This window comes from Mustela putorius, unplaced genomic scaffold (genome assembly GCF_011764305.1).
Source record: "Mustela putorius furo isolate JIRA1106 unplaced genomic scaffold, ASM1176430v1.1 tig00003972_pilon_pilon_pilon, whole genome shotgun sequence".
NCBI lineage: Eukaryota > Metazoa > Chordata > Mammalia > Carnivora > Mustelidae > Mustela > Mustela putorius.
Genome location: NW_025422115.1, coordinates 26,116,431 through 26,125,205, shown reverse-complemented (window position 1 = coordinate 26,125,205; position 8,775 = coordinate 26,116,431).

The window sequence follows — 8,775 nt, the reverse complement described above, 5'->3', positions numbered from 1 at the left end:
CCGAAGCCTCCCGTAGCACCTGCGGCTCCCCCGAGCCCTGCCCGGGGCACCACACATGCCAGAAGCAGCACGGTGACAATAATGGTTTCGGGATGGCAGATCCCAGTCGAAACAGCTTCAAGAACACCCTTGTGCAGGGTTCCCTCTTTTGCTAAGCACCGTTCCTTCCTACAGCTGTTTATTTCGTGGGTGGCTTTCTTTATTTTGCCTTTAATTCCAGATTGTCTGACGTGATCGCTATGGCAGCATTTATTTATTCTTGGTGGGTAGCTGCCCGGCGCACATCGCCCTTTTTTATTTTGACCATATTGTGCTTTTGTGCTCTGGTGCGTCCCTGGGCAGCCAGTAGCTGTGTCCGTCTTGGGCCAAACTCCAGCCTCCGATTCCCGATGTCGTGATAAATGCAGTCCTTTCACGTTTGTTGTCATGACGGGAACGTCTGGGTTCAGGCTTTTACCAAGCTGTCCTGGAGGCTGAAGGGCTGGACAGGGGTTGTTGGGACCCGTGCTTGCTTCGGGGTCGCCCTGCTCGTCTTTTCCTCCCTCTTCCCTGCCGTGGCGATGACGGAGCTCTCTTCTGTGTGGTGGCTTGAAAACGTCCACAGATTCTGTGACACTGAAGCTGGAGACGGACTCTGCTCCCTCTGCTCTGGGCTGGCCTTAGGGACTCCCCTTTCCCGGCGGGACGCGGCAGAAGCCACGCGTCTGACAGCAAAGGCGAGAGTGGTCCCACCCGCCGCGCTCCCTTGTCTTGCGGACGCGCCGGGGCTGCAGCCCGGGTTGCCGGCTGGGGAGACCATGTGCACGTAGAGACAGGTCCTCGAGGAGCCGCTGTGGGTCCAGCCCCCAGCCCATGTGCTGGACCTGGAGGGCAGGGCCCCTGATGACGCCCGCCACAGAGCACGGATCTTCAGCTGCGGCGCCGGACTTCGTGGAGCTGGCCCCAGTTCCGGTTCCCGACCTGCCGCCCACAGGAGCAGAGGAAACGGTTGCTTCATTGCGCGGAGGTTGGGGCCCTTTCTCGTGCAGCCGCGTGGTGCAGGACTTGCTGTGTCTTCCTCAGCTTCTCTCGCTCTAAGCCGCGTCTGGGTCCTCCTCTCTCTCTCTGGTGGCCGAAGGGGCCAGACCTGGGGAGGGGCCCATCCACTGGTCTCCTGTCGGCTGCAACGGCCCAGTGGGAGGCTTTTCTGCAAAACGGGTTTGCTGTGCCCTCGGCCAGGACCTGTGGGTTTCTAGGTCGAATTCCTCGTGACTTCCCGCTGCTCAGGATGCCTGCACCAAGAGAGCGGGATGAACTCGTGTGCCACTGGCCTGGTGTGGTAACACCTTCTCTGCTCCTGGACTTTGTCTACATGGGTCATGCGTTAAGTACCCTTTGGGACCTGGCTGCTCTCCCTCTGCAGAACGGGCCTGGGGTCCAGCCACGCTGTCGTGAGCGTGCCAGCTGTGCGGGGCCGTCCTGAGCGGCAGGTCATTATACACACACGCCAGAGTCCCTTTATCTCGTGGCGACCGTGAACGTTAGTGCTGTTTCCAGTTTTGGGCTACAGTGAGCGAAGCCGCCGTGCCCCGCAGGCCCCAGTACAGGGACAGCTCCCACCCCTGCAGCCAGCAGGAGGCGTCCCCCGGCCCAGGCGTCCTTCAGAAGGAAGACGCAGGACGCCCTCCCGGGTGTGGTCGGCTGAGCACCCGGCTCTTGGCTCCAGTTTAGGTTTTGATCTCAGGGTCATGAGATCGAGACCCGCCTCAGGCTACGTGCTGGAGAGTCTCTATCCGTCTCCCCGCTCACGTGCACGCGCGCACACACACATGCACACATGCGTGCGCATGGACACACATGCGCACATAATACGCACACGCGCACCCGAGAATGAAGAAGCGCGTGGCTTGCCCGGGAAGACGCCTCCAGCCGCCGGCTCACGCAGACACTCACTGAACTGCGTCGGGAGCACCGGGCCGGCTGCACCATCTCAACCCCCACCTGTACCGTGGGGTCGCTCCGCGGCCTCCCCAGGGCCCTGCCGTTCATCTTCTCAAACGCGGCGTCTCACTGGGTTTGCACTTCCCCGGTGACCGGCGGTGGTGGTGCGCGAGTGTGTGTGCGTCGTGTCCTATATGAAGGGTCTGTTCAAATATTTTGCTCATTTTTAAAAAGATTTTGTTTACTTATTATTTATTATTGTTATTACTGTTTGTTTGTTTGATGGAGAGAGCACACAAGCAGAGGCAGAGGGAGAAGCTTTCTGAGCAGCAGGAAGCCCGACCTGGGACTTGTACCAAGGACCCTGGGATCGTGACCTGAGCCAAAGGCCCAGGCGTCCCCATGTTCGCACAGAGGGATGTTTGCCTACCCCGAGGCTGTGAGGATTTCTTCCGTGTTCTTGTAGAAGCCTTACAGTTGGGCTTTGACACCGAGATGACCCACGGGGAGTCAGTTTGGTGTGGTGTGAGGTAGGGCTCAGCTCCTGCTCCCGTGTCAGCTGCTGGGAAGCCCGGACTTTCGGAAGGTTCGGCTGTGGGTCAGCCCCAGTTGCTCTCCTGACCTTTGCCGTGACACTGTGATCCACATTCTACCTTTCTGGATTGCAGGGGACTTCCTGTGTCTCCCCAGCGCCTGCTGTGCAGTCAGGGCTCCTTGTCCTGAACTCACCTTTCCACCACCGGGCCCTCTGACCGCACCAGAGGTGTGGCCGGGGATTGGACCTGCCTGGGAAGTGACAAGGCAGGCCGGCTGCGTGCTGAGGATGGAGGCCCAGAGGTCAGGCATATGGACTTGAGCCTCTGGCCACGACTGTTTCCCCAGAGGAGACCCAGGACTTTGGCCTCAGAGGAGCTCTTTCCACCCTTCAACCTGCCTCCTCCTTGGTGGCTTCAGCTTCCTTCCGTCTCTGCCCCAGGAGGTTGGGCCAAGGTGGGTACAGCCCACTTGACAGCACACACGATGTCCAGTCAAACAGAGTGGTGAGGTCCAGGTGGGAGGCTGGGGGTCTAAGCTGGGTCTGTAGCTCCCCCAAGAGCGCCAGTCGAGCAACAGGAGCGACTCCTCCCTCTGTTGGGAGAACAGACACGCCCTCCACCTGGCCCCTGGCTGGGAGAGGTCTGACCCAGCTGCAGGAAGCCTTGCCCCCAGTGAGGCTGGCCAGTTCCTCTCCCCTTTTCTGGGGATGTACTGGGGGCTTTTGGGATTGTCCTCAATCTTCACAGTGACCGACCTCATCAGCTCTGCAAAGCTCACTCTCCAGGGGCTCAGGGCCTGGTCTGGGGGCTCCAGGAAGAGTTCCAAGTGTGGGGTGGGGGTGCACGGAGGGTGGGGTAGAGCCCCCCTAGGGTCAGGGTGGAAAGAGCAGCTGGGATCACCCGGCTGTGTAGACCTTTCCTGGGGGAGACATCCCCCTTCCTGGCCCCCATGTCAGGTGGGATGGCCCCATGGGCCCTCCTAAGGCTGTGTCCCTGCCCCCAGGCAAATCTGGGACCCTCCCACTTCCGTGGCCTCCATGCTCCCAGGCCAGGGTGTCACTTTCTGGCTGAGGGGAAGGGCCCCTGGGCGGGGTCCTTGTGGGCCTGTATCTGGGTATTAAGTTCTCTTTGGGTAAGTGTTAACCTGAGCCCCCGGACGCCTTGAGCGCCGCTCTCCAGAGTGATGCTGGGGAGGGTGTCCGGAGCGTTCCAGAGGGGATGGCAGAGAGCCGTGGAGGGCAAGGACTGAGCCGCAGGAAATTCTCTGGGTGAGGAAGGCCTGGTGGAGTGGGGGGGGGGGTGTTGGCTGATGCCTTTTTTGTCTTTACTTTGGTATAATTTCAAACAAATTTACACTGAAGTCGGAAACATAGTGCGAAGGACTTTTGTGTACTCTTCATCTAGATTCTCAATTTCTAACGTCTTGTCCCGTTTAGTTCACGGCGTAAGTGAACCGAAGTCTGAGCCGTCTGGGAGCGAGTGGAACTCACGGAGCTCTCGACCCTTGACCCCTTAGCCTCGGCTTCCTAGAACGTGTACTTTGTGACTCATGAAACCAGGACTCTTGGCCTGGATGCCACGTTCCTGATAGCCCATGGCCACGTTTCTCCTTTCGCTGCTCATAGATCCACATATACGCACATGTGGCTTTTAGTCCAAGAATCTGCGATGCCCCAGCCTTTCGCCGTCTTTTGTGGTCTGGACGTTTCTCCGGAGGTGGTTGTTTTGTAGAGATTGTGATTCTTCCTTGGGACTGGTGTGAGGTTTTGCATTTGGGGCTGGAATTATAGGAGCGGTGTGCGTCTTCCAAGTGCCGTGCCCGGGGTGCACGATGTTAGTCTGTCCTGTTGCTGGTGATGGGAGCCCTGATCCCAAGGCCAGGCGAGGTCTGACAGTTGGTCTGCCGTAAGCACGAGGTCTCCCAGGGGCGATGCCCTGGAGGCTGCATGGACACCCTGTCTCTGTTATCACTGTGACAGTAGCACATGTCATCCCCACCCATTTCCATTTGTCCCTCTGCATTGACTCTGCCAAGCAGAGTTTGAGTCAGAAGAATCAGGACTGTACGACCAGGACAGGGGAAGAAGGGCTGTGCTCCCAGCAGGGGTGGGGGTGTGGACTCGGAGGTGAGGAGGCCGCCCAGGGCTCTCTGCTTTCCGTGTCTGCTCGGCTATGGGGGCTGGGCATTTGCCGATGGTTGGAGGTGGGATGTGGGAGGGGTCCAGGCACCGGGGAGGGTGCGGTGCTCATCTGCTGAACTGGGAGCTGTTGCGGGAGCAGGTGGGGAAGGTTGGGGCCCAGTGCCGTGTGAGGCGTGAGTCCGGGCTTCAGGGAGGGACCCCTGTGGAAGAGGACAGTTGTCACCATCAGCCTCTAAAGGGTCTGTGAGGCCAGAAGGTGAGGGCTGTCATCCCCGTTTAAGAGCCCCTGGAAAAGGGCAGAAGAAACTCGGTGAGGGTTCACCATTCGATACCTGGTGCCTTTTACAGTTTTCATCTGTATCTGCGTAAGGAATATGAGCACTTAACACAAACTCAACGTCCAGGAAGGTAGAGGGAAAAAGTAAGTCTTCCCCTGTCCTGGCCGTACAGTCCTGGCTCTTCTGACTCTGAAACTGAGTTCTGAGCTCTCTCTCTAGGTACGAGAGGCAGAAGCCTCGACCCCATGACCCTACGACGGTGACCGAGCTGAAGCCGAGAGTCAGGTGCTCACCGGACTGTGCCCCCCGCCACCTCCGAACTTCATGAATTTTACTGTTCTTTTTTTTTAAAAACCCAGGATGCATTGTGGTCACTTCATTTTTCTTCTTTAACAAGGTATCTTGGAAAAAAACGCGTTTCACCACATTTCACATGCTGCCCCTTTTATGGCCTCAGAGTTGTTCGGGGCACAGGGAGGGGGTGCCAGTGACGGCGGGGTGGCTCCCAGCGATGGGCGGCGGGTGCGGGGGCCCCTTCGCGCCACGGCGTCCGCATCTTTGGGGGAAATACCCGCAGAGCGATTGCTGGGTCGTAGGCAGCTCTCTTGTCAGCTTTCTGAGGGAGCTCCGTGCTGTTGTCCAGAGTGGCCGCACCAGCCTGCGTCCCCGCCGACGGTGCGGGAGGGTCCCCCTTTCTCCGCATCCTCGCCAGCGTCTGTCGTTCCTGACTGGTCAGTTCCAGCCGTTCTGACTGGCGTGAGGTGGGGTCTCACTGTGGTTTTGATCTGCATTTCCCTGCTGATGAGTGGCGTGGAGCATCTTTTCACAGACCTGTTGGCCGTTTGTACGTCTTCTTTGAAAATGGGTCTGTTCAGGTCCTTTGCACATTTTTATTTTATTTTTTAATTTTTATTTATTTAGATTTTATTTATTTGACAGGGACACAGCGAGAGAGGGAACGCAAACAGGTGGAGTGGGAGGGGGAAACCGTCTCCCCGCTGAGCAGGGAGCCCCGTGCGGGGCTCAGTCCCAGGACCCCGGGATCATGACCCGAGCCGAAGGCAGACACTTAATGACTGAGCCACCCAGGCACCCCCTTTGCACGTTTTTAAATTTGATTATTTATTTCTTCGCTGTTGAGCTGTATGTGTTCCTCGTGGGTTTTGGATATTCGCCCCCATCAGAGACATGGTCTGTGGCTGTGTGTTTGCATCCTGCAGATGACTTCCTGTACGGACAGTGGCCTCTGCTGAGCTCTGTAGTCTGGGGTCGTCTCGCTGGGTTGTTCTGGTGTCTGCCGCCTGGGCTCTTGGTGTCCCATGGAGGAAATCATTGCCAAGACAAGCGTCAAGGGTCTTTGTCCCCATGTTTTTTTTCTGGAAGTTTTATGGCTTTAGGTCTTACATTTAATCTCCAATCCATTTTGAGTTAATTTTTGTGAGCGGGGACCAGTTTTCATTCTTCCACAGGTGGATGTCCATCCAGTCTTCCCAACACCACCCATTGAAGAGATGGTCCTTTCCCCTTCTAAGAAATCAGCCGACCGTACATGTGTGGGTGTACGTCTGGGCTCTCTGTCTAGTCCTCTGGTCTGTGTGTCCATACGTGTGCCAAGACCGTACTGTTTGGGTTTCCACAGCTTTGTCTTATAGCTTGAAACCAGGGAGTGTGATGCCTCCAGATTTGTTCTTTTTTTCTCAGTGTGACCATTTGGGGTCTTCCGTGGTTCCAAATAAATTTTAGGATAGTTTTTTTTTTCTATTTCTATGGAAAATGCCATTGGAATTTTCATTAGGATCACAGGGAATCTGTCGATTGATTTGGGTAGAATGGACGTTTTCACATGAGTTTTTCCAATCCATGAGCACAGAATGTCTTACCATTTTTGCTTGTGTGTCTTTTTCAGTTTCTTCATCAGAATCTCACGGGTTCAGCATACACGTCTTTCACCTCCTTTGTTAAACTTATTCCTAAATATTTTATTATTTTTGATACTATTGTAAGTAGGATCGCTTTTTTATTTCTTTTCAGATAGTTTGTTGTAAGCGTATAGAAGTGCAGCCAATTTCTGTGTGTAGATTTTGTGTCCTGAAACTTTACTAAGTTCATTCACATTCTTACAGTTTTTTAGTGCAGTCTTTAGGATTTTTTATATGTAAGATCACGTCACCTGCACTCAGAAATAGTTCTACTTCTTCCTTTCTGACATGGACACTTTTTATTTCTGTTTCTCCCCTAATTGCTGTGCCTAGGACTTCCAGTGCTACGTCAAAGAGGAATGAAGGGAGTGGGCATCTCTGTCTTGTTCCTGATCTCAGAAAAAAGGCTTTTAACTTTTTCCCGCTGAGTAGGATGTCGGCTGTGGGCTTGCCGCAGGCGGTGTTTATTATATGAGGAACATTCCTCCTACATCCAGTTCGGTGGCCGCTTCTATCAAGAAAGGATGTTGTATTTGGGCAAATTCTTTTTCTGCATCTATTAAGATGATCATATGATTTTTACCCTTAATTCTGTTTTTTAAAAAGATTTATTGATCTATTTGAGAGAAAGAACAGCACACAAGTGGGAGGGGCAGAGGGAAAGGGAGAGACTCTCCAGCAGGCTCTGTGCTGAGGGCAGAGTTGGACGTGGGGTCCAGTCTAATGGCTCTGAGATCACAACCTGAGCTGAAGCCAAGAGCTGGAGGCTGAACCCACCGCACCACCCTGGTGACCCTATCCTTCATTCTCCTAATGTGACGTGTCGCTTCTGTCGATTTGCAGGTGTCGAACCATCCTTGCCCTCTGGGGGTAAATCCCACTTGGTCATGCTGGAGCATCCTTTAAATGTACTGTTGAGTTTGGTTTGCTGATATTTTGGTGAGAATTTTTGCTTCTATATTCGTCAGGGCTATGGGTCTTGAATTTTCTTCTTCTTTTTTTAATTTTAATTTTAATTTTTTTATTATTTTTTTAAAGATTTTATTTATTTATTTGACAGACGGAGATCACAGAGAAGCAGGCAGAGAGAGAGAGGAGGAAGCGGGCTCCCAGCTAAGCAGAGAGCCCGATGCGGGGCTCGATCCCAGGACCCTGGGATCATGACCTGAGCCGAAGGCAGAGGCTTTAACCCACTGAGCCACCCAGGCACCCTGTGTATAATGTTTTTCTTAATGAATTTTAAAATCAGCTAGTCTATCCCCCAGTTCATCTTAGTATTTTTATTGGGATTGTATTAAGTTCCTAGATAAGCTTGGGAAGAATTAATATCTTTATGTGATATTAATCTCCTAGGATTCCGTTCCATTGTCGGTGGTGTTCTGTTGTATCTCTTGGGAACATCTGCTTCTTGGTAAGCTCATCCCTAGGTCTTCCGTTGTTATCATTTATGGAAGACTTTATTATGTCCTCGAACTTAATGCTTGTATATCCTGAGGCTCCCAGTATGATTAATGATGGTGCACCCATTATGAATCCAGCTTCCTGAATTCGATGGGATGCTTCATTATTGCCCCCCCAACATGGTGCTAGCCTTGCTCTGGGACAGCCGCCTCTTACTGGGAACAGTCTTGGTGTACCGGCTCCCCATGGCTGTGTGAGAAGTCGCCCCAAGACTTGATGGCCTGAAACGACACTGGGCATGTGTTCTCTTGCAGTTGGAAGCTGGCTGGAGGCTCAGGTGTGGGGGCTCTGGCTGCGGTGGAGCCGGGGCTGCAGTCCTCCAGAGGGTACATTTCAGACAGCGGGTGCTGGGTTTTGGCAGGGGGCCTCAGTCCTTCCCAGCACAGGGGACTGTGGGCCAGGCTGCTCGGGTGCCCTCAGGCCACAGTGGCCGGCGTGCCCCGCGGTCAGCCTGAGCGCGCTGGGAACGTGTCCTCTGGCCCAGTCTTGGCCGTCAAACTTCTGCTGTGTCTGTTGGCTC